Below are 22,879 nucleotides of genomic sequence, written 5' to 3'. Positions count from 1 at the left end.
AAAATAGTCTGGCAATAAAATGACACAACTAGGATAGGATTGGCAAGGTAGAAGCAAAATCTTTATATGTAGATGAAATGATCATCTACAGAGAAAATACTAAGAAATCTCTAGGAGCCCCTAGAACTTGTACTTGAATGTAGCAGGATTAGAAAACACAAGGTATATATAAAAATTCAGGTCTGTGTATACTTGCTATAAATGAAGAACTGGATATTGAAATTTAAAAGTTATGTAGGAGTAAAAAGGACCCAGAAAAGCCAAAAACAAAAACAAAACCAGTGTTGGAAGACGTTTAGCACCCAATTTTAAGACTTCTTCTAAAGCTACAGTAATCAAGGCAGTGTTGGTGTAAGGAAAGACATAGAGATCATTTGAATAAAACAGAGAATCTAGAAATAGAACCACACATATATGGTCCACTGAGTTTTGAAAGATTATTTAACATTAGAATTTTATAGAATATAAACTCACTTCAAGAGCCGAGGAAGAGATAGTGTCTTCAGCTAATGGCACTAGAATACCTGGTATCCGTATATAAAAAATTAACCTCAACCCTTTTTTGCCATACATGAAAATAACTTGAAGGGATCTATGAACCTAAATAAGAAAGCCTAAAAGTATAAAACTTTAAGAAGAAATTATAAGGGAAAATATTTATGAATTCAGGGTAGGCAAGAACTACCTAGGATACAAAAACCATGATGTATAAAAGAAAAAAAATTGATGAGATTCCATCACAATTTAGAACTTTAAATGACATCACTAAAATGAAAAGTAGTCCTTAAACAGACCATATTTACAATGCATATAACCTAGGACCAGAATATATAAAGAATTCTTAGAGCTCATTAATAGACAACCCAATTAATATGTAGACATAAGAAGATGATAAATAGCCAGTATAGCACAAGGAATGGTGTGCAATTCTAGAATCAGAAAAATACTAATCAGTACAATAACAAGATTGAATTATACACTCATTAGGGAGATGAAGTTAAAAGTTTTAAAACAACAGATGTCAGTTTAGGTGTGAACCAGTTAGAAATTTCAAATACTGCTAATGTGAATGTAAAATGATGAAACCATTTTGGAAAACAATATAGAGATTACTTGTATTACTGTTAAGAACCAACAGTTCTGTTCTAAGTTTTTACTTAGGAATGAAAACACATGTTCACAATAGATTTGTACATACAAATTGACTATCCCTTATCTGAAATTCTTGGGTCCAGAAGTTTTAGATTTTGGTTTGAAATCTACTTGATCTGCAAAGAGGATAGCTATTGCTGCTTTCTTTTGGGTTCCTGTCACATGTAGTTTTGTTTTCCACCCTTTAACTTTCAGTCTATGAGTTTGTTTTTGAATTAAGTGTGTTTCTTGTATGCATCATATTGTTGGATCTTCCTTCTTGACCCATTCTTCCAGTCTATTTCTTTTGAATGGTGAATTGAGATCATTAACACTGATGGTTATAACTGATACGTATTGAGCTATCATTGTCATGACTTTTTCTTTTTGTTGGTTTCTCTTCCTTTACATTTAATTTCTTGTTGTTCCCAACAGATTCATTCTGCTGGGCTTCCTGGGGTTGTGATCCTCATTGTCTTTTCCTAGGATATTGCTTAAAATTTTTGGAGTGCTGGTTTGGTATTCATGAAGTTCCTAAGGTGCTCTTTGTCATGAAAGTATATTATTTCACCATCAATTTTGAAAGATAGTTTTGCAGGGTACATCAATCTGGGTTGGAGGCTGTTTTCTTTTAGGGTTTGGAATATGTCACTCCAAGATCTTCTTGCCTTGAGGGTTTGCATTGAGAAGTCTGCTGTGATTCTGATGGGCTTTCCTTTGTATGTGATTTGTTTCCTTTCTCTAACTGCTTGTAGAATTTTGTTCTTCTTTTGGGTTTCTGAAATCTTCACAATTATATGCCTATGTGTAGATTTTTTTTTTGTTCAAGTCTAGTTGGAGTCCTATATGCCTCACTTATCTGTATGTCAAGTTCTTTTCTCCTCCTTGGGAAGTTTTCTGCCATCACTTCTGTGAACAGTTTTTTTTTTCTATGTCATCTGCACTCTCTCCTGTTTCTTCATTGACTCCCATCAGTCTTATGTTGTTCTTCTTTGGATTGTCTAGCAGCTGCTGGATTGATTTCTCATGGTTCCTTACAATTTTAAAGAAAGTTTTCTTTTTCTTGTCACTAATTGAAATCTTATCTTCTATATCTGAAATTCTGTCCTTGTATTGGCTCATCCTGCTGCATAAGCTTTCAATGGAATTTTTATTCTCCTGGAAATCTGTTCACATCTGTTTTATGGATTCTATCTATTTCTTACATTGCGATTCCATCTTGTTCCTCAGCTCCTCTTTTTTTTTTTTTTTTTTTGATCTATGTCCTCTCTAGATTTATTAATCATGTCTTGCAGTATGGGCACAATCTCTGCTGTTATGTGAGAAATTATTTCTGATTTCATTTTTTCCAGATCGTCTTTTGTTGCCAGTTCAGGGAATCCAGGTGGTTGAGTATCAGATTGTTCCATCTCATTTCCCTTTGGAGTTGCTTTAGGTGATCTGGAAGTCTGGTTTGAGGCTTGTTTACGTGTCTTCTCATTTTTCATGGAGGGGGTGGGTGCTGTTGGCACCGGCGCAGCTCACCTCTTCTGCACTGGGAGTGGTGCTATGGTGGCCCAGGAGCCTCCTCCTAGGTGCTGGGATTGGCTCACCTCCTCTGATTTCATTTACTTTTTATCTCATAGTAGTATCATGGATTTATTTTTCTTCTAGGTGGAGCACTTTCTCTAACAGTGTTTTCATAAAGAGTTCTATGAATTAATTGGGACTTTTTTGCTTGAGATTATATTTATGGCATCCTCTTATTTTAATTTTATTTTTTTCCCTGAATATAGATTTGAATTTGAAGTTATTTTAGCATTTTGAAAATATTATGCACCTGTCTTTTTGTCTCTACTGTTACTCTAGAAAAGAAGTTGAATATCAGTTGGATTCCTATTCCTTCATGAGTGATTGTTTCTTTTTCTTTAGCAGCTTTTGAAATTTGACTTTTTCTTGTATTTTTAAATTTCCCTATAATGTGTTTAGGTTTAGGTTTTATCATATTTGTCTTAGTTGGCTCTCCATGAGTCCTTTCAGTTGGAAGTTTTTTATCTTTCTTTAATCCTGGAACATTTTTGGTTATTTTCTTTGACATTATCTTTTGTTCATTTTTCCTTTTCTTCAAGACTTCCTATATTATATAGATGATGACACTTGCAGTTTATCCTTCATAGCTTCAAATTCTGCTACACTTTCCAATTCTTTGTTCCTTCCCAGTGTCTTCTAGGAGAGGCCTGTCAGTTTTTGAATTCTGTATTTTAATGATTAAAAATAAAATTCAATATTTTTATTTGGTTCTCCTTTATTTTTTCTTTCTTTCTTTTTTTTGGTACCAGGGATTGAACTCAGGACCTTGCACTTGCGAGGCAGGTGGCAGCACCACTGAGCTAAATCCCTGGCCCTGGCTCTCCTTTCTTACCTTATGTTACCATTAACTCTCCTTTTCTCATTTATTATGCTTATTTTAAACTTTTAATCCGCTTAGTTCTATTATTTCTAATATATTTTGTATGAGTTGTAGAGTTTGTTGTCTTTTTTTTCTTTTCTAATGGTGATGCTTCTCAGATACCTGGTAGTTTTTGCTTGTGAGTTCATTTCCCCTTGGGTGCTGGCTCTGTTTGTTTGGACATGTTATTGAGGAAGAGGTCCAAACCTGGGCCTCAGCATAAGCTTCTCCTGTTGAGCTTAAGAAAGGAGCATGGGAATGAGAGGCACTCATACCCTGGGCTAACCCCTTCCCCATGCTAACCTCTTGCCAGGGACCTTGCCTGTTGAGGGTAAGGGTAGAATTCATAACACACCTGTTTTCTGAGGACTGAGCTCCCCTGGTGTGTAAATGGTAAACTCAAGGTGGGAAGGGTCATGGGAAGGGGAGAACTCTCAGGACTTGCTGTTCTCTTGCATCTGTTGCCACTGGCTTTTTAGCTGTCAGGCAAGGCTTCCTTGGTGCAGCTCCCACTCTTTCTGTGGTGTTCTCTGGAGCTCCTGTTTTTCTATCTTGTAGGGATAGAGAGGGCACAGTCCACCTAGGGCCATGAGTGGCAGCTCAGAGAACTGCTTAAAAGCCCTCTCAAACTGGGGTGCCTGACTCTCTTTGGCTCCCTGCTCCTCTCTCTCCATCAGATGGTTACCACCCTTTCTCTCCCTAGGGTTCCTGGCAGTCTTTACTTTGATTCTCCAAGTTTGTACTTCTCCAGTTACTTCTGAGCTCACCTCAGGGTTGGAATGGAGGAGGAAACGTGGATCACACCTGTACTTCCTCACTCCACCTTCTGTGCCACCTGTTACTTCTGGGCATTTTGTCTCCCAAATGCACCCTGTCTCAGGTAAACACCCACATCTTACAATTACCTCTTCAGCCAACAAGGATGTATCTTTCTTTGTTCTGTCAAATTTGTTATTGCTTTTTCATTTACTTCCCATCCTTAAAGCTGTTCTAAAACTTCTGGCTGCCATTGCCTTCTCTCTAGTTCATATTATCTAGATGCATGTACTTCTTTTTTCTCTCCTTCTTTACTTTTATATTAGTGGGGTTTAATGAGGTAAAGAAACAGGAGCATTTGGCCATTACACCATGTTTAAAAGGAAGTCCTCCAATAAGAATTATTTAGACAACTAAACAAACTGATTTTTTTTGTTTGTTTGTTTGTTTTGGTACTGGGGATTGAACTCAGGACCTTGTGCTTACAAGGCAGAACAAACTGATTTTTATCTGGAAGAAAAAATACGGAAGAACAGTCAAGAAAAATTTGAAAAAGAGAAGACTCTTGATAATTATAACATATTATAAAGCTATAGTAAATAAAATGTTATAGAATTGGGATGAGAAAAGAAATAGGAGGTTATTAAAATAGAATATAGATCTGAAAAGGAGATACATATAGGTATAGACAACCCTATGTGTGGGTTCGGTATCTAAGGATTCAAGCAATGGTAGATCCAATATTCAGAAAAGAGCTAGACTTTTTTTGTCATTATACCCTAAACACTGTAGTATAATGACTATTTATAGAGTATTTGTTTTGTACTATGATAAGTAAGCTAGGATAATTTAAAGTACAGTTATGTGCTACCTCATGATATTTTTGTCAAAGACAAACCATGTAGATGGTGGTAGTTCCATAAGTTTACATCATCTAGTGAAGCCATGGCTGTCTTAGTTTGTGTAACCTCCATGACACTCAGGTGAACAACAGTTCAGTGATGTTTGTACGGTAACAAAATCACCTAATGACACATTTCTCAAACCATATCTCCATCCTTAGGAAAGACCTGTCTGAGTGTATGGGAGGAAGTATGTTACATGCAACTGGTATGCTATTTTATATGAGGGATTTAAGTAGCCACAGATTTGGCATCCACAGGTGGTCTGGAAACACCCTCCCTCAGATGCCAAGAAATGTGTATTTAGTTCCTAAACATGAATAAGCATTTCAAATATGTAGGGAAAGTATGAACTCTTCAATTTATATTGCTGGGACAACTATCTGTTTTTAAAAAAATTAATGTATGTCACTACTATGAGTTGAATTTTAAAAGATATATACTTATGCATATTCAAAACAATATGTACAAAGTACCTGTGAATGTAACTATAATGGTTAATTTTAGGTATCAACTTAGTTGGCCTATGAGGCCCAGTTGGTTGGTCAAACACTAGTCAAGATATTGTTGTGAAGGAATTTTGTAGCAGTGATTAACATTACAATCAGCTGAGATTTAACTAAAGTGGAGTACTTTCCATAATGTGTGTAGGACTCTTCTAATAATCCAAAGGCTTAGAGAAAAAGCTGATATTTCCTGGAGAAGGAATTCTTCCCCAGAAAACCTGTCTGAGTTTCTATTTTACTGGCTTTCCCTACAAATTTTAGACTCAAGATTGTAATGCATCAACTCTAGTCTGAGTTTCTAGCCTCACTAGACCACACAATTGCATTAGTCAACTCCTTAAAACTACCTACCTATCTATTGGTCTATCATCTATCTATCTATCTATCTATCTATCTATCTATCTATCTATCTATCTATCTATCGTCTATCTATCTGCTACCTACCTTATGATTACTGACATATTATTGATTCTATGTCTCTGGAAAACATTGATGGATACAATGGAATAATCCCTAATCCATTTTGACTGGTGTCCTTATAATAATAAGAAAAGACAGAGACACCCAGGGAGAAGGCTTGTGATGACAGAGGCAGAGATTCACAGGACACAGCTGCAAGCCCAGGAGTTTCACTATCACCAGAAACCTAGCTAAATGCAAAGAAGGATTTTACCCAATGTCTCGGAGGGAGCATGGCCCTGCTAACACCTTGATTTTGGAGTTCCAGCTTTCAGGACTGTGAATGCATACATGTTTGTTTTTTTAAGTTACCCACATTGCGACACTTTTTTTGAATTACTCTAGGAGGCTAATCTAACCCTCATGCAATTCTACACATAAAAATTCATTGCAGAGGAATTGAAAACAGATATGCATATGTTTAAAAACTGTTAAATTATTTGAATGACAATAAGAAAAATATCTAAAATATTGATCACTGAATGTCAGGTGGTGCTGAGTGCTTTGCATGGCAGATGTGGTCACTGTGTGTTTTGTAAGTGAGCAAATAAATAGGTGTGGTGCTCACAAGAGGCAGAGTCAAAACTGGAGCACACAAAGTATGAATCCAGAATCTGAAACAGAAAAATAATGTTGATTCTGCTATGAAAGACACAAAAGCAAGAAAAATTGATAGTTTAACTACAGGAAAATCCAACAATTCAGCATCACAAAGGCACCAGAGGGAGTCAATATTTTCAAAATATCTAATAGACAAAGGAAATAGCTTCTATAAATCAAAAAAGAAAATCAAATAGCCTAACAACAAAGCACGTACAGAGATAATTAAGAGAATACAAGTATAATGGCCAATAAAGATATGAAGAGATGTTTAAACTCACTAATAATACCAATAATAGAGAAATACAAATTAAAATAATGTGTTGGTTTTTGCATTTTAATTTGGCAAAGATTAACATGATTAATAATACTCAACTGTGGGAGGGATACCCTCCTATACTATTGATAGAACTGTAATTTGTTAAAGGCTTTTTATTGCTTGATTTTACAAAGTACAAAAACACAAAAATACACATTTCTTTTAATCTACCAACTCCTCCTCCCCCATACATACATATACACATGCTAAATTTTATACAATCAGGACTTGTGATGGGGTAAACCAGAAATGGATTCTGGCTAATTTAAGCAAAAAAGAAATGTAATGAAAAGTATTAGAACTGATGGAAAGGTCAGATACCCAGGATCAGCCATTTGGCAGGAGCCAGTAAAGAACAGGGAACTAGAGAATAAAAGTCTGATTCTGTGTGACTTCTCTTCTGTCACTCCTGGGATTTGTGGCCACTCCAACTCCCTCTCCACTCTGTCATCACTATAGCTGCCACCAGTGATCTCAAACTATCCTTGAGCCTTTGCCTCAGTCTTTGCAGAGTTACATCTCAGATGAATTGTGATCGCCAAACCTAGGTCATATTCTGACTTTAGTGCCAGGGACAGAGTTAGGGCATGTATGCTTATTTTGGTTTTTGAAGTGGAGGAGGGGGCCTTCCACCCACATTGATTTAGACCCTAAATAGGAAGAGTATTTGTATAAAAAGTAGCCAAGGCCAGTAAATGCCTATTCACTGTTATCATTACACAAGATTTACATGTTCTTCCTATGTCTTCACTAAGCCTCCTCTCAAACAAAACAAAACAACAAAAACTCCCTGGTTACCACAATGTATCTTCACATATAAACCAAAGTACTAGGTTTCTCTCTAAAGGGAGACAGACTGGAGACTCATTCATTACCACATCTAGATCTCGAATCATCATCATTCCATCCTCTATCCTCATGGTTCTATCTCTATACTTTATAAACCATAGAGGTGTACTGGAGTTAGCTCAGCCTAGAGTTCAGTGACTGGTCACTACACATAGTCATTGTTCAAAATGACATTATATACACTTATAATTAGATAAATTATATTAAAGGCAAAAGTAGTAAATATTCAAAACTCATCAACTATCTAATTATTTTGCTACATTTTCCTATTAGCTGCACTCTTGGGATTATGTGCATCTACTCTATCTGTGGAGGATATATTATAAAATGATGTTCTACTGAATGTCACCTTCATTCTGTGTTTAGGGACATGTATCAGTCAGTATTTACTAAAGAAACAGATATAACACAAGACATATAAATATATAAAAGAATTTATAAGATTGGTTTACAGTTCCTAGAGGTTTTAGTCGATAATTGGCTGACACCAAGGCAGGAATTGCAAACAGGCATTGCAGAGGAGAAACAACATGGCACCCACATGGTGACAAAGGCAGCAAGGCACCTTCATCGCATCTTTCTTCCTCTTTCATAACAGGATATCATATTAACAGGACATTATATTAGTGGCATGAAATTGGCCACAGTGAGAGTATTTATACACAAAAGACTTCTTTCTCTCTTCCTTTCCTTTCCTTCCCTCATCCTTTCCCTTCCCTTCTCTCTTCCCCCTTCCTTTCTCCCTTCCTCCCTCCCTCCCTCCCTCCCTCCCTCCTTCCTTCTTTCCTTAGATTTAAGAAAATGAAGGAAATGTTAATAGTGGTCATTAGGGGCTGGGGATTTAGCTCAGTGGTTCTGCCGCCTGCCTTGCAAGCACAAGGTCCCGAGTTCGAGCCCCAGTACCAAAAAAAAAAATAGTGGTCATTAAACTTAAAAATACATTATGTCCACAGCAGCTACATTTTAAATAGGATAAAAATTGAGGAAATAGTCTCTGGTATTTGAAAATCTATCTCATTCAGCAATGAAGTTTTTCATGTTGTTATCAAACAAGTGAGGTCCGACATAACATCTTCACTGTTTTACTTCCATCTTACTAGTTAACAACAACAACAAAAATCTACAAACATATCAGACACATACTACTTCATCAAATGCAATCAGGGATTGGCTGTGGACATAAGGGTGTGGCAAGTCCACGAAAGCAGGCTTTAAGACTAAGTTTGCTTCACTGAATTTATAATAGAAAATATTGTACTTCATTGTTTGTGAATTGTGAGCAGCACATTCTTTTTATCAGCACAATTTACAATGAATTCATGCATTTTGTTTTCTGGAAAGCTGGTTGTTAAAAATTATACAACACATCAGTGCCTATGGATTAAATTATAAAGTTTATCACTACATCAATAAAGGAATATCATCAATATAAATGAAAAACATAAATCCTCTCCAAATTATATACAAGGTGAGAAGGAATAGGCCTTATCAGATTTGAAAGTATCTTCTCCTGTCCTGGGTGCTTTTCACTTTTTGGGGGGCGGGTACTGGGGAGTGAACCCAGTACCTTCATACTAAGTCACCAAATTGTCCAGGTTGGGCTTGAACTTTTGATCCTCCTGACTCAGCCACCCAGAGTGCTAAGATTACACACTTGGGCTACTGCACCTGGCTTTCCTTTTCACTTCCATGACTCCTGATATTCTGCCTTCTGCCTCACCTTCTTTGAAACCTAAACTTGGAGTTCCCCTGAAAGCAGATGTACTGTTTTGTATAAAGGTCAGTGCTCAGGGGAAGCCAAGAATCTCAGAAGGGAGGAAATAGTTAATCACTTAGTCTGAGGGAAGCAGCGATGTTCAGATGAGTGATAATTAAACAAAAGTTCTGAATTCAATCAAGAGCCAATTTTGGCATCTGCAGAGATTCAATTAGCTGTGATTACAGCCAGAAACTGAAAAGTCTATGCCTTCAGGGCCTTAGCCCGCATCATGTTCAGGTCCAAGGGCAGTGTCTGGAGTGCTGGGTGGTGGCGGCCCTTCCAGACAGCTCATGGCCTGTTGTGCCATGGCAGGGGTAGTACTTCAGCCAGAAAAAGCAGGTCCTTTTCTCTGGCTAGGCCTCAATAAGCCCGAACCATCTGGGGCTAAAGCTTCCTCTGTAGTTTGGCTAAGGAGCTCTGTTGCAAAGTTGGACCAATCTATTTCCCTTTGGCAGGTGTGTGTTTTTAGCACCTGCACACTTCTCCTGGGCAAGCATGGTCTCAGGGTGGACTCTTCCTAAGGTTTCATCTTGAAAACTGCCAGAAAGAGCAGGGCAGCATGCTGGGGACAGCCCTGAATAGAGGTGCTGGTGGTCTTTTTTCTGTTTTTTAAAAAATTTGCATTGAGCACCATGTATCATGGGATCTCACAGAGTAGATGTAATTTTGTTACATGATGAACACCTGTTGGGATGGTCATTGTTACTTTCTTCACTCTATACAGGAGGAAACAAACTCTTGTAAGCTCTGAGTGGAGGAGCTAGGCCTGTTTGACTTGAGATTCTGAGCTCTTTCCATAGAAAGCTTCATTTTGGGATAAGCTGACTATACTTGAGTTATACTTCAACAAAGCTGTTAAAAGAAATATTACCTGAATGGTTTTCCACTTGGGGTGCTCCATTGCCCTCCTTTTCCCTTGTAGATACAAGTTCTGACAAGTAGGACTGTGATTGTCCTTTGGCATGAAGGAGAAAGAAATATTTTTATTTGTTGAATTTCATTTCTGTTTCTTGCAAAATTTTTCCCTAGCCTGGATAAAAGGAAACAAATTTCTTTCTAATTTACTCTTCTCTCTGTCTTCCCCCTTCTGAAAATGTTGCTTTTAGGACCATCCATTATGATGCATTCCATCCTCCACTTTTCCCGGGCACCAGTCCAACTCTCCTCCATCTCCTCCATCCTGCCTGAGGCAGTCATCACAGACAGCATGGCATCACAGTGATTGCTTTCCCTAAATCAGGGAATAATCTGGATAAATCTCTAGCCCCTCTATAAAGCTCTAGGCTCTGATGTGAGGGGAGCAAAGGAAGAGTAAATGACTATGAAATCTCTTGGCTCTGCCCACCCAGTCAGTTCCTAGACCCTAACAACCATAGTCGAACTTCATTTAAAGTCTGGTGAATCTCTTTAGCTCTCAAGTCTCCAAGTCCATTCTCTGTCTGCTTTTTGGTTTTGCTATCATCCTTTCAGAATTTCTAGCCACATTTTCCTGCAGAGAGTAAAAAGCCACAGTTTTACCAATCTTCAACCATACAGAGACCTTGGGAGCCTTCTGGAAGCACTTGCAGAAGTGAGATCATGCTTGCCCTCAGTCGAGCTAAGAAGATGGATGGCTACCTTTAGTAGATGAGGAAGTGAGGGTGAGTGACAGGCAATATCACATGAAATAGACCAGATGAGGATTTAGATAAGTTATCATACAAGGTTGTGGCTCTGTCCTACTTTAGCCATGCCAGGGTCACACTCAAAGTTGATCTGAGCCAAGATGAGACAGGCCGGGGTTCACACTGTCTGGATCAGCCTAGTTTAATGTCTAGTGCCTGAGGATGGATGGCCTGTCTGCTGCAAAAAGGCATTTTAGCCCCTAGGAGCTGACCCTGCACCCCTTTAAATAGGAGGGCTGACCTGTGTTCTATATTCTCTAGATCTTCCCTTATCCCCCACCCCCCATATGGCTCCCCTAGGAGCCCTGCAGCTTTTTCAATAAAGAGCCGTGAAAGCTAAATAAAGGACCTACATCATAGCTCATCTGGTCTGTGTATATATAAGTCCCAGCTGGTCGCTCAACCATACCATGCCTTCAATGAGTTTTTCTCAGAAAAAGGACAGTCTTAGTCATTGTGGGCTGCCATAACAGCACTAATGGCTTAAACAATAGAAATTTATTTTCTAACAGTTCTGGAAGCTGGAAATCCAAGATCAAAGTGTTGATAGGTTTGGTTACTTCTGAGTCCTCTGTCCTTGTCTTGCAAATGTTCACTTTCTTGCTCTGTGTTCATCTGATCATCTCTGTATCCACGTGTCTGATTCCTTTCTCTGGATCTTCATCTCCTCTTTTTATATGGACACTGGTCAGATTGGATTAGATTTTAATTTAATTACATTTTCAAAGGCCCTATATCCAAATATAGTTACATTCTGAGGTACCAAAGTTTAGGACATATGAATTTCAGAAGCACAAAATTAGGCCCATAAAAGGTACAAATTCCCAATTGGGTACATGGAGGTGTGATCTGTGTTAGACATCTTGGTTGTCTTCACTGAGGTCACATCCTCTAAATCTTAGCCCTAGGCTCGGTGAAAGCTGAGCTCACCTGGTACATATGAACCTTCTGTGCCATAGGGGTTGCCCTGTGCAGGCTTCTCAGAGGTCTTTCATTTAGGTGGGGCCAGATATAAGGAAGTTACGTCATTGGGAACATGCTCTTCAAGGAGATATTGGGTCCAAGGCCTCTTTCTGAATTTCTCTTTGCTTCCTCTCTGCCACAAGGTGAGTAGCTTCTCTGCTACACACTCCTACCATGATGGACTATGCTGCCACAAGGCCAAAAGTAATGGAGCCAAATGACCAGGAAGTGAAACCTCTGAAATTGTAAGTCAAAATAAATTTTTTCTCTTTAAAGTTGTTTATCTTGTGTATTTAGACACAGTAATGGAAAGCTGACTACCACAAAGAGCTTAAATAAACTGTTTTCTTCTATGCAGAATAAGGATGCTAGGCTACAGAATGTTTAAGACCCCTCAAAAATCTAACAGGATTCCACTGGTGGATGGACAAGGAAAAAAGGTGAAAATGGCCAGGATGGCTGATAAGGGAGATGTTTATCAGAGTCAGATTCCATTTAATTTTCTTGGAGAATACCTTCCATGAAAGTACCTTCTTTAGATAATTACCATTGTAATGATCATTAAGACTTGGAACTCATGGGGAAGTATCAGACTGGCCCATTGTTATCCTTTATAGACTTACTTAGGTGTACAGATTGGTAGACAGTATGGAAGGTTACAAACAAGAAAAAACTGGGTTTGAATTCCAGCTCTGCTATTTACTAGCTGTTATGGTTTGGATATAAAATGTTCACTAAAAGTCTTAAGTTCACAGGCAGGGCCTGGTTGGAGGAGGGAAGTTTTTGAAGGCATTATTGAAAAGATATATCCATGTTACAATCCCACAGTCTGTCAAGTAACATGTTTCGGGCTATTTGACTAACGTTTTACAAAACAGCTGAGAAGATGAGATAGAGACTTATCATAAAAGACTTTCTTGAATAAAGCAAATAAGTCCACTGTGGAGTTGAAGTGCAATAAAAAATTTTACTGCAATATTAGATATTTTATTCCTTGATATAGTTTACTTATGTGCAAATGACTTTAAAGGAATAGCCGGGGAGTATTAAATGTTCTAACTAATTAAATAATGCAACTAATTCTAATTATGCCATTGACATCCACTGAGCTATAGAAAATGTAGCTTGAAAAAAAAAACACCCAAGACAATTAATTAATGTGGTAGGCACTGCTGCCATTTCCAATTTCCTTGATGAAGCTGGATGGGCTATGTGTAAAAAGGAGTTAAATATCACGACTAATAAATGATCTTTTTGCTTGAGAGAAAACTAGCTCTGAGAAATGTTGAAAGCCATGGTCATAATTGTATCCTGGGGGGCGGGTTTCTTTGTTTCTCTGGAAATAGGAGGAGTTTCAGGACTGAGATACAATGTAAAAATTTTAAAAACTAGTGCTAGAATACTGTAGCTCAGTATTAGAGTATTTGACACACACACACAGATTTTAAAAATTAATTTCTTTCTAGTAACTTAGTTTCCCCTTGCAGATCTGTGACAGGGTTAGAGGGTAGTGAGAATTGTACTGCTTGGGAACAGCAAACCACTAAGACACAGACTCACTGGCCTGGAATTGATAAGAAATCTGGACACAGCATGCAAAGAATCAGTGACAAGAAACAGGCAGGGCTTTCTGGTTCCAGAACAGAATTCAGTTATTCATGGAAAAAAAAATCACTAAAAAGCAAATACCAAGCCCCAAAACAAAAGGACAACATTGTATTATGACTACTACTAAACTCCCCCCTAGAATACATAAAATGGAACAAAGTAGGAGAAACCAGGACCTATAGCTTATGACCCTCCCAGTTCTCCTGGCTCTCAGTATGCCTTTGACCAGGCTGTCCCCGAGTTATCTTCTGTTCCTTTTGAGCTGACCTTGGACCTCTTTTCAACCTTGGGAGGGAAGGACTAAAGGGGACAAAGGAGCAGGCAAGCTTTTCATGTCTCTGGGTGATGCTGAGTGTCCCTGGGAGGAGCTCAGGATGCCTTAAGTACCTTACTCCCTGGAGGGTCATGGATAGGTCAAGCTACATTAAGAACCTATAGCTGAAGAGAGCAGAAGAAAGCCTGAGGAAGGCTGCCATCATCAGAGACCTGGGAATCTGAGACAGTTGAAAGTGCTAATATGCAACTTTCATATTGGAACATGATGTCTTAGAGAAGAAAGTACAGACTTTAATTCAAACTCTGAGTTTAAATTCTACTTGTCAAATTACTTAAGCTCTCTAAGGCTCATTTCTTCATTGGTAAGATATAATAACATTCTCTTCCAGGATGATGGGAGATCATGGTCTAATCTATGGGTAGGGCTCAACAGAGAGTACCTATCGTTACTATTATTTATCTAATTTACCTGGTACCTTGCGTGATACAGGGCACAAAACCAGCAAGGCATGTTTATTAGGCTGTTTCTGGGGTTCAGGGTAGATCATGGCAGAAGTACGGTAAGCATCAGGATATTGGGAAAGGAGCGAGGATCCCTGCTCAACTGAGAGGTCAGTCTACCCCTGGAGCTACAGGCTGCACAAAGCTGGAAGAGTTACTGGATCCAGATGTAACCACCATGGAGAAGAGTATTGGTGGAAACAGTATTGGTGGAAGGGAGTATACAACATCCTCCTCCATTTACAATCGAGGAAGTGTAAACTTAAGAGAGCTGCCCTTGTGGTTCATTGTGATGTAGCAAGGAAATGGTGACTTTGGGTTCAGGTTGCTGCTCAGTGCGTGGCCCAAGGTGTGGGTCACTGAGTTAGATGGCAGTCCTTGAACCTGACTGAGGTCTGGCACCTCCCCTTGTTCATCTGAGTCAGTCTGTACAGGATGACCTGCCTATGAGGCCAGCTAACTGGATCCCACAGGCCTTCTCAGAAGGTTCTTCAGTGACTCTTCCCAGAATATTGCAGAGCCTTGAACCCTCTGTGGCACAGTTGTCCCTCAGTTCAGACAACCTCCCATGCTGAGGACTTCTGTGGGGGAACCTGAGCCATCTTGGATTCTGTGTGCAGGTTTCAGGATGTGCTACCCTGCTGTTCCTCAGGCTCCCCATTTGGGCTGTCCTGGTATGTCTTATGAAGCATGTGATGTGCTGCTGAGGCTATGATGAGAGTTCTTTAAAGTTCACTTTTGAAATAAGGACATGAAGTTACCTGGAACACTAGGCTCCCAGCTTGCTGAGCTCTGCAGCTCTCTGTGGGACTGGCTGCTGCCGTCAAAAAGAATAGAGCCGTCATTCTGCAGGAGGGTTTCTTCTATGATAATAGGGTTTTTGCCTCTCAGTAATTGGAAAGGTGCTAATCTAGTGACTCATGAGCTACACAGAAGGAAAAAACTCACCTTGGAAATGAAACTGCATCATGTTTTCTGAGTACCCTGTCTCCTCATTTCTAGGGAAAAGCACACTGGGGCTTAGCTGCATAGAGCAGAGCCTCATTGTTCTGATAACCCTGCTGAGTAACCTTTGACTCCTCCCACCTTCTCCCCAAGTGGTCCAGTGATACCAACAGCAGGCAGGAGTGGGCATTAGCCAGATGGCTGGGTCAGCAAACCTGTACTCAGGCTGCAGGGAAGGAGAGCTGGCCTATGGATATGCAAAGGAGAGACTCATGACTACCTTAGTGATGCACATACGTGTGTTCAAGCTTGGGTCTATGTGCATATGTGGGTAGGTTGACTGTATGAGCTTGGAGTGAGTATATGAAAGCCTTTGTTTATATGCAAGTGTGTGTGTGTGTGTGTGCGCGCGCGCTCGCACAGGAGCGTGCGCGTGGATGCACACACGTGCAGATATGCTGTGACCTAAATGTTGTTGCTTCTGTTCTGTTGCCTTGAGTTCTAAATACCTCTCCTTTTTCCATCCAGGTTTTATCCTTCGAGCTAGAGGTACCTGGGGTAGAAGCCTGAGCAGGAACTTGCTACCTCCTGGAGAGTAGCTGGAGTATCTGTTGGGTTCATGTTGGAAACAGGAAGCCACTTCATTTGTCCCTACAGGGGCATTTGTCCCTACAGGGGCATGCGACTCTTCCTCTGCCTCCCATAGAGCCCCTGATCTTGGTGCTCACCAGGACCTTGGGGCCCACCAGGACCTTGGGGCCCAGAAGGACAGAGAGTCCTTCCAGCTGTGGTCTCCTGCAGCTCCTCCTGGCTGGGGCTCCCAGTCTGAGTCACAGGCCCCTGAGGCTCTTCACTCCTCCCCCTCCCACTCCCTTCATTAACTTCATTGTAGCTAATAATCCTGCCAGCAATTCCATTATTTCCTTTTAATTCCAATTTCCTTTTGTCCCAAGGGGCAAATCAGCCGAGTGAAAATAGTGAAATGCCAGGCTCAGTCTCCCAGTATTAATTAGGGAACCATTAATGTGGTGATTAAAACACACCTCAGTATCAGGGTGCTGTGCCCTCTTCCCCCTCCTTTCCTTTTTTTCTTTCCTTAGCCCCAGCCAGAATTGGAAGAGCAGACTCAAGACAAAAATAGGTGGCTGGGGAGTGGGCATCATTGGGTTCTGGTGGGCATCACTGGGTTCTGGTGGGCATCTCTCAGAGGTGCTTTGCCATAAGGCAAATCCTGGAGGAGGAAGCTGCCCTGTCACCACTTTATATTCCAGGGCTGGAAACCTGCCAGTTGTCCAACCTCCACTTTCTCCACCAGCTTTCTCATCAGATCTGTCACCAACTGACATAAATTAACCTCCTGAATATGCCTCAAATCCTTTCATGGTTCTCCCTTCTGAGAGCCACTGTCTCGTGCACCCCACCATTAGCTGCCACCTAGGTGGTTGCTGCTATAGTTTGGATATTGAATGCCCCTCCATGTAATATGTCCTTACATGTTTCCATCACTTTTTTTTTTTGGTACCGGGGATCGAACTCGGGACCGAACTTGGGACCTTGTGCTTGTGAAGCAGGCGGCAGCACCACTGAGCTACATCCCCGGCCCATATGTCCTTACATGTTAAAAGCTTGGTCCCTAGCCCAAGGTGGTATTCAGAGGTATTGAAACCTTTAAGAAGTGGAGTCTAATTGGAGGAAGTTAGGTCACTGAGAGTGTGGCTTGGAAGGGGATACTGAGACAACTCCCTTCTTCTTCCTCTCTCTGTTTGGCTCCTGGTAGCCATGAAGCAAGCAACTTCCTTTGCCACACACTTCTCCCATGATGTGTGAACTCATCACAGACTCAAAAGCAACGAATAGGTCAACTGACCATGGACTGAAATCTCTAAAACTGTGAGCCAAAAATAAACCTTTTCTCCTTATAAGTTGGTTCTCTCAAGTATTTTGTCACATTACTGGAAAGCTGAGTAACACAACTGGGATGGCCACTGGACTTGCTGCCTGTGGAATGCCCTCATCACATCCTTTCTCTGTCCTACAAATATATACGTACGTGCTGCTCTTTCTAAGTAATCATCCTCAGGGGGTGCCACACAGCCCTCCCCCCAACATGGTCCTGCTCTCCCTCCAGTTTCTTAGACATTCTTTCCTCCAGGAAGCTTCTGTGGCCTTCAGGACTGGGCTGGTGTTGCATAGCATTGTGGGCTGGCTTCTAACAGCACATTAGTGTTGAGTTATAATTGCCTTGGCTGGTCTGTCTTTCCCAAGGAGAGAAATGTGCAATGTGCTTCTATATTTTCAAATCGGGGGGAAAAGGGGTTGACAATGAATCATGCTATCCAGCTGGGTGTTTTGAATTGGGAAATACATACAGGAGTCAGATAAGACCATTATGCCAGTTTTATTGCTAATAAAGCTTGCTTAAAGAGAGTAACTTGGCCCAAAGACAAAATGAGCTCTCTACCCCTTCCCTCCTGGATTGCAAACACCCTTCTCATCACAGCAGTAAAGCAGGACACAGATCTCAGACACAGTGGTCTTACTAAATAGAAGGTGGGATGCATCTGATCTGCAGTAGGAACTCAAAAATCAACAAAACAAGAACAACAAAGAGAGTGTAGATGGGGTTGTTACATATCTGCTTGATGCCTTTTTGGGTCTTAAGATGGCCAGGTAGTCATTGCATTCTTTGAGGGTGGAATCAGTGAGAGAAGGTGGAGAGGAAGCAACAGCCTCTGCCTAGTATTTCTGAGCAGGCATGAGCTCCTATTTTATGGGATAGCAGGGCTGTGGGGATAGCTATAGGGCATTGCTCCCTACATGAATTATCTCTGATTTTCCATCAAGTTTCAGTACTCAGCCTGGCATGTTATATATCATCAATAAAAGTTTGTCAAATGGAGGAAAGGTCTTATATTTATTTATTGGCATCATCAAACCTTACAGCTAGGAGAGATCTTAATGATGAGGAAACTAAGTCTTCAGGCTAAGAGGACTCGCCCAAGGTCACAGAAGTACTTAGTGTCTGTGTCTCCACTTCAGTCTTGTTATGGGATCCACTTGCTGGTCTCACTTCAGTGGAGGGCTGAGGTCACTGGAGAAATTGGCCAGGGGAATGCCAGACATAAAGGGAGCCAAGAGTGCAGCAGATGTGATCAAGACCGTGGATGGACATGTGGAATCACATGCACAACTACATGAGAGAAGCAGGTAGAGCAAAAGGGAAGGGGACTAGTAGCTCAGGTTGCAGGGACAGGGGCTTGTTAGCCTGGAGAGAAGGTGCATTCTCTGATGAGACATGGGGTATTGTGCTGGGATATTCCCAATGGGGCTGTGTGGACCAATGAGAAACATATTTTGCTTTGTGTATTGCATTCCATCTATATTTATAAGTCCTGGGCTGTGTGCACAATGCTGGGCCAGCCCGTGCTGGGGAGAAGCATTTGATTTAGTTGAGTCACAAGTAGCACAGTGTCAGAAATGCCCAGTGCTGGTATTTCCTGGTGGTATGAACACAAAGCAGAAAGCTCATTGACTCTGCCTGGGCCAGGGGAAGGGTGGGGTGATCATAGAAGGTCATGGAGGTGTTATTGTTCATTAGGGGTTTTTCTAATCAAGAAAGCCAATCAACACAGAAAGAGCACCCTGAAAGCAGACTGGCTAGCCAGGTGGCAGATCACTTCCAACTCTGCAGGGCTGGGATTCTCAGCATGGGAGGAGTCAAGACAAGAGCAGGAGGGATGGTGCTGGTGGTGGTTAGGTCTCTCTGGCCCATGTCCGACCTCTAAATCCAGAACAGATCCTCCTGCCAGGAGTATATCTTCATCTCCTTCCTTATTTGGTCTGATATAGCAAAGCCAGACTCACTTTCATGGTGATTCCAGCAGACCCTCACTATGCTTGCCTAAATTCCATTTGGTGACCTGGATTTCACTGAATTCTTAATCTGATTCAATGACCTGTGACTGAGGCTTGGGGAAGGGAAGTTGGAGATGAAGAAGTTGCCCTGCTTCTCCCACGAACAGGCTCTGTTGGGATGCCAGAATTGTCTGCTGAACTCCAAGGCCCTGCAGCTTTCTGAGAAGAGGGTGTGGGGGATATGGAGGAGGATGGTGGGACCCTGAGCACCGGGGATGGAGGGGTACACATCTGTGGACCTGGCTGTCTGCAGATCGCTCCTACTTTGTTGTTACTTCCCCTGAACTAGGGGAGCTGCAGTTTTGGCTGCCTATACCTATGTCTTACTCTTTTTCCTGTCCTCTCAAAGTATTTTTCCCAGTAGGCTCTCAGGTCTGCCCATTCAAGGACAGTGGCAACTGCTTTTTCTGCATGAGGAAGAGTGAACAGCTTGGTGCTAACTTGTGAGCTTTCCTTAGTACACAGAGGGATTCCAACGGTCACTTTGGGTGCTGGTTTTCTCTTTGAGAAACCTGTTTCCAGCTGTCTGTGCTTCCCTATCATACTGCTGTTTTTTTTCTTTCCTGAGAATTCTACCTCTTTCCATTTGACTTCCTGTCTCATTCTACAATTTTATCCTCATTCCTGCCCTGCTCTGCTCTATCATAAAAAATTGCCATCCAAGATCAGTTCTTCTCTTGGAATTAGGCAACATGATTTGCCACCAGAAGGCAATATATCCACCTGCAGGAGATTGAAATTCACAGACGAAAGAGATATTCTTGCCTTTTGGGTATCGAAGTCTGGAAGCCTTCATGATAAAACAGACCACATTTCATCAGACCTGCCTGCTCACCTTGTGCTTGCTCCACCTTGGCTTTTGTTGACTGAACTTGCCCAACTGGACCAATTACCCACTGGAATCCCTTGGTTAAAATTTCACTGACACCAAATCTTTGTTTGCTAAACCTGATAAAAAGCAGTACACAATCATTGCAATCCACCTCTGATGCTCTTTCAAATTCATTATCCCCCCACTTAGGTTAGCAACTCCTAGGTAGGAAGATAAAGTGATGTACTACCCTTTTACAGATGAGTAAACTGAGGCTCCTTGAGGTCATAGACTTTAAGGCTATGTAGGGGCTTGGATTTAGATGCGATTGTTTTAAGCAAAACTTAGGCTGACTCAACCTTTTAAAATTTGTAGTTTGTTAGTTCCTTGCTTTATTTCTGTAGCATGTTAGCTGATTTACATGCCTATTCTAAAAAATCTCTTTAAAAAGACCCTTTGTTTAGTGAATTTTTTTAAAAAAGAAAGCCTCCAATTTTAGATACTCCTCCCGTTAAGAGGAGTCATTTATGTTTCATCTCCTTGAACTTGCATGGGGTTTTGACTGCCTTGGTCAATCAAAGTCAGAGGAAGTGAAGCCTTTAGATTAGGTCCTAAAAGCCACATAGCTTTTGTTTGGTTGTTTTGTAATATTCACTCTCTGGATGGTTCCTCAGGGCTAATGTGTTTTGGGACCCAGTGAACCTGTGGGTGGGAAGCCCAAGGAAGGTAGAAGAATAACAGATAGGTGCCTGTTCCAGCTGAGCCCAGGCTTCAAGTAACTCCAGCCTGGGGGCCAGGTACAAGGGTGAAGAAGCCTCTGGATGAGTCAACCTCCAGCTGTTCATGTTCCCCCAGCTGCCAGAGTTCTCAGACGAGGCCTCAGATAGTATAAAGCAGGGATAAAGCATTATTGTTGTTTCTAGTCCAAATTTCTAACCCCCAGAATATATGAGCATAGTAAAATAATTTTTGTTTTCTGCCACTCAGTTTGGGATGGTTTCTTCCTTAGAGCCAGATAATCAGACATGGTTATCTGATAACATCATACCAAATAACCAGATAAAATCATACCAAACCAAAGGGTTATAGGAACTTGCTTTCTCAGACTCCTAACAATTACCTTCTGATCACTCACCGGCAGTGTGGGCTGCTAAGGTGTAGGCTCAGACTGGCTTACAGGATTGATTGCCAGGCCTGGTTGTGGGAGCAGGACCTCTTTACTTTTCCTTCGTGTCAGTCACTTGGGTAAAGGGAAGAAAAATTGGGCCATTAATCACACTTTACCCTCTTTCTTTCCTTGTACTGTCTGAGGGGAGCTGTTTACAGGTCTCAAGGCCCGGCCATCAGCTGTGGGAGGGCTCTGCTCCCCCAGGGCCCAGTCGATACCTGCTTTTGAGATAGCTCTTAGGGACAGTTAGGGTGTCATTTACAAAATGACTATTGACCACAGGAGAAGATAATTGTAAGTGACAAATGCCCATGTTGGCACCCAGATGGGTGTGGGAAGGGGTTGGTACACAGCAGTCTGGGAAGGGGGAAATGCCAAAAGACATATATTCGTGTGTGTGTGTACACATATGTACATGTGTTTGACAGAGTTTGGGGAGGGCCTTTACATTATAGATCATTTTATCTCTAAGTCCTGAATAAGCATCAGAGAAGGCTATGAAATATGGATGGAATCAGGACTGCTCTTTTTTATCTAATCAATACCCTCCCCAAAAAACCTAGGGTAGATGGAACTACTTCCTTTCTCTTTCTTTCTTTCTTTCTTTCTTTCTTTCTTTCTTTCTTTCTTTCTTTCTTTCTTTCTTTCTTTCTTTCTTTCCTTCCTTCCTTTCTTTCTTCCTTCCTTTTTTCTTTCTCTTTCTTTCTCTCTCCTTTCTTTTCTTTTTCTTTCTCTCCTTCTCCCTCCCTCCCTCCCTTCCTTCTTTCCTTCCTTCCTCTTTTTCTTTCCATTTCTCTCTCTTTTCTTCTTTCCTTTGTGGTATTGGGATTGAGCCCAGGGTTTTCACATTGTGTTACCTCCCTAGCCTCATTATTTTTGGAAACAAGGTCTTGCTAAGTGGCCAAGTTGCCCAAGCTGTGTACAAACTTGTGGCCCATCTGCCTCAGCCACTAAGGGTGCTGGAATTACAGGTATATGCCACCATGGTCAGCCCCAATTCCTTTCTTTAACCACTTCCTCCAAAGACTGAGTGAGATACGTATGAAATAAATTAAACATACAAGCTTAAATATCTCATGGTTTCTCTTATATGAGAAACCCAAAATATAGATAAAGAAAGAGTGAAAAAAAAAGGATAAATGAGGCATTTGTAGGTAAAAGGATGCACCTTGAGACCATAATATTAAGTGAAATAAACTAGACTCACAATTTTAAATATTGTATGGTTTCTCTTATATGAGAAAAATAAAATATAAAGAGCAAAATAAAGTATAGATAATAGGAAGTAGGGAGATCTTTTTCAAATGAGAAGGGATAGA

The 22,879-nt window shown here is 40.8% G+C and overlaps 1 long non-coding RNA gene across 5 annotated transcripts in view; it reads left to right on the top strand.

Moving 5' to 3' along the window:
* The window catches only part of LOC106010406 (uncharacterized), a 68,130-nt gene that overhangs the window by 5,320 nt on the left and 39,931 nt on the right, over positions 1–22,879 (top strand). For all 5 annotated transcript variants that reach the window (XR_002386760.2, XR_002386761.2, XR_002386762.2 and 2 more), the window contains exon 2: positions 12,480–12,581. This is a non-coding gene — a long non-coding RNA (uncharacterized LOC106010406). The remainder of the gene's footprint in view (positions 1–12,479; positions 12,582–22,879) is intronic.

The sequence above is a fragment of the Heterocephalus glaber genome, unplaced genomic scaffold (assembly GCF_053883595.1).
Source record: "Heterocephalus glaber isolate CG9 unplaced genomic scaffold, H.glaber_assembly_v1.0 deba00001429, whole genome shotgun sequence".
NCBI classification, from domain to species: Eukaryota; Metazoa; Chordata; class Mammalia; order Rodentia; family Bathyergidae; genus Heterocephalus; species Heterocephalus glaber.
Note: the sequence above shows the minus strand (reverse complement) of the source record. Positions and strands in the feature narration are given on the sequence as shown.